Below are 3,338 nucleotides of genomic sequence, written 5' to 3' on the forward strand. Positions count from 1 at the left end.
TACAGATGGGGTCATGTATTCAGAAAGATGCAAACAGTTGAGTATCTGCAATATATAGTAACCAAAGTTAACTGTGGAAAAGTCTGAAATCTGGGAACAGATAGACACTCAATGAAAAGCTCCCAGTGAAACACACAGGAAGTGAGATTTACCTGAGCGCCATCGACGTGCTCTCTGGGACCGTTTGTCTGTCTCTGGGCTTTGAAAACCCGTCATCCCTTTGACAGGCTACCCCTCATTCTGGTTACTTTGTAACCTCATAAAGCTGGATTTGGAAAACAACAGTTTGCAAGAAATTAAAAATAAAATAAAAACAAGAAAAAAAGACTCAAAAAACAAAAAGACACAAATGTGGTTTATTTTGTATAATGTTTCGGTGGAGAGAATGTCTGAATTGGTTAATAAATAAAACACCACTCAGTGGTGTAGCAGGTATAGACTTTGTCACCATGACATCAGGAGCTTGAGGGGTGTGGAGATGCTGGCACAGAGGTGGTCCTGACCGTAGGGGTACTTGGGCTTTTGGGTTCTGCCCTGCGGTGGGGGACAATAGGGAGTTAAGGGATTTGGGTTATCCCATTGCGGGTTTAGTGACTTCTGCTTGGGAGTCATAGCTGGTCTGATGGGTCTTTGGAGTCTTCCTCTGCTAGTGGCGGCCTAACTTTGCTTGATTGGTCCCGGTGCTATCAGACCACTTCTGAACTTCCTATGTAATCTCCTCCTGGTTTCTTTGGGAATGTCTTGTGAGGCCCCAAGATGTGATCACCAGACGGATGCAGGCCTATTGAGGGAGCTGGCCACAGAAACGCGCTTATACCATGTGGTGTGGCAGGCGCTGGAAGTCTGGGGGTCACTTAGTGTGTGTGTGTGTGTGTACTTGTTTCTATTTCTGACATATTTACTAAGCTTCTGAAGACTGATGGGCCTTATAGGAACCAAAGTCCGGTCGCATCCCTTGATTTAGGGGTTAGGAATAGACTGGTAATGATAAGGGGAAACTGCCTGGGTTAGGCATAAATGCATACTAAAACGAATGGAAGTGAATGCAAAGTTTTAACATGGGGAGAAATGCAAACTTGTGTGTGCGAGACAGAAAGAGAGAGAGAGAGAAAGAAAGAAAGAGGGAGAGAGAGACCTGCAGGTTCATCCACATCAATTCCACATCAAGTTTGTCTCAGCAAGTTTGTAGGTTTATTTAATGTCATAGCAGCAAGTTGTATTGTAAAGTAACAAAGACATACACACTTGTAAGACCATCAATAAAGTCAACAAAGTTTGCACAATATTTCTGTCTTCAGTCATGGTTTATGCTGCCTAACTAATTCTGGCTCTCTGTTTTAACATAGTGGTAAATAAAAGTGTGTTTCATAAAAGTGGCGGGAAGCAAACACTTCAAATGCACATGTTGGTGTGGCCTTAATATCTGCCACAAAAAACCAGGACAATCACAGCCACAGGAAAATGCTCCTAATTCTGTTAAAAAATACGTTTCACAATGGCTGCCGGTCGCGTTTCCAGTGGATTAGAACGACCTCCTTGTGAAGCACGGTTAGAGCAGACTGCATGACATGGCACTTATGTAAAAACCCTAAACAATAGCTCACAAATAAAAGCAATGGATTCTAATCCTCGTCGAAAATGACAGCAGTGTAGAGAGATGCACCACGATCCTCATGTCAGCGTGTTCAAACGGTGCTGCATCTCGCATGTACTTTTGGTGTTCCATCTTTGAAAGGAAGACATTTATTTTAGAAGCCTTTTTTTTTCTTCTTGTTTTTCCTTGTGTGTTTTTTTCTTTTTTTTACGCAGGAGAGGTGCAGGATGGGTTGGATGGGACACAGCATAACAAGAGAAAAAGATCAGAGCTGCTGCCGCCCCATTTCTGCACAATGGCTGTGGCGCTCCTGTGATACTGCAATTCAAACCACATCGTCATATCAACGTTACAGAAAGTTTATTTGTACTCACGTGTGTAAAAATAAATAAATAAAGGAAGGAAAGAAAGAAAAATAAATCTCACACGACAAACAAGAAGTGGACCGATGCCTATTCGTCTCAGCATTCACAGTATACCATACCTTGGACCACCTGCAGCAGGCTGGGTAGGTTTGTAACACACACATTTAGCTCTTCTGTCACAGACACACTCAATCAGCTACATCAACCAGATCTTCTTAGGGTCAAAATCTGACATGACCAAAACCTGAATCTGACATGAATAAATATAGGCTTAGAAAAATACCAGAAGCATACCAACAGGATGTCCTGCTGCTCCTCCCTGGTGATTTTTTTTTCTCTTTTTAAATAGAACTAGATACTGTACTGGTGTATTTATATATACACTCTATGAGAATTAATAGTGAGTCCTAATTTGCATATTTGTCATTTAAATGTGATAAACATCAATACATGGTTCTCTTTGTGGCTTAAAATAAATGCTTAGGTTTTACCCACTTCAGTTATGAGCTCAGAGTTGTTTTATTTAGAGCACAGGTTTTACTGGTATACATACAAAGTTAGGTATATACAATTCATGACAGTTTTTCCAATGAACTTGCCTTTTGGTGGAGAGGCTTCAATCGGTTTAAACACTGAATGAAAGCACACGGGGCAAAGAGCACGACTTAAGGGCGTTTACAATTTAGGGCGCCACCGACTCTCGTCTGGAGGCGATTGAACATTTCACAGCTGATATCAGTACATTCTGTGGAAACTAAATTTGCACTAACAAATTACAGACAGCAGAGGGGCCGTTTGGGCTTCGGATCGCTGCTGTGTCCGCGTTCCAAACAGCGCGCCCCTCCGGGTTTTTTGTTGTTGTTTTTTCATTTTTTTATTGTTGTTGCTCAGTAGGCAAAAGACGAACCCTGCTTTTGAAACGTCCCTCTCGACTCCGCCCCCTTCTTGACCCGAGCTCACGTTAAATTATTGCAACTCCCTCGTCGCCTGTTCTGTGACAAGATCAGAAAAATAAAGGCAAGTTTAACAGGTGCAGTAACAGACCATTTCATGCAATGTTCCAAGTTTTGTCATGTATACAAAGGCATTGTGTCTCATAGGCTTAGTGTTACACACCTCGGGTTAATGGGCTGGAATTTTGTTGGAATCTCTTTTCTTGACACATAAAACATTGTGGACAAATAAGTTTAATAATTGCCGTAATATAAACCAAAATGAAACGGTAGAAATGTGTTTTCACTGACTCCACTGAAGTAAGGTGGTGACACCAGCATTCCAATATATTAACATGATCCAAAGCTAGCCATGTGATGGGGATAAATGTCATGTCTACTGTACAGATGTGTCAAGTGGTAAGGTGCACAACCGCCTTGAGGAAG

Source organism: Poeciliopsis prolifica, unplaced genomic scaffold (genome assembly GCF_027474105.1).
Source record: "Poeciliopsis prolifica strain line A6 unplaced genomic scaffold, Auburn_PproV2 SCAFFOLD024, whole genome shotgun sequence".
NCBI lineage: Eukaryota > Metazoa > Chordata > Actinopteri > Cyprinodontiformes > Poeciliidae > Poeciliopsis > Poeciliopsis prolifica.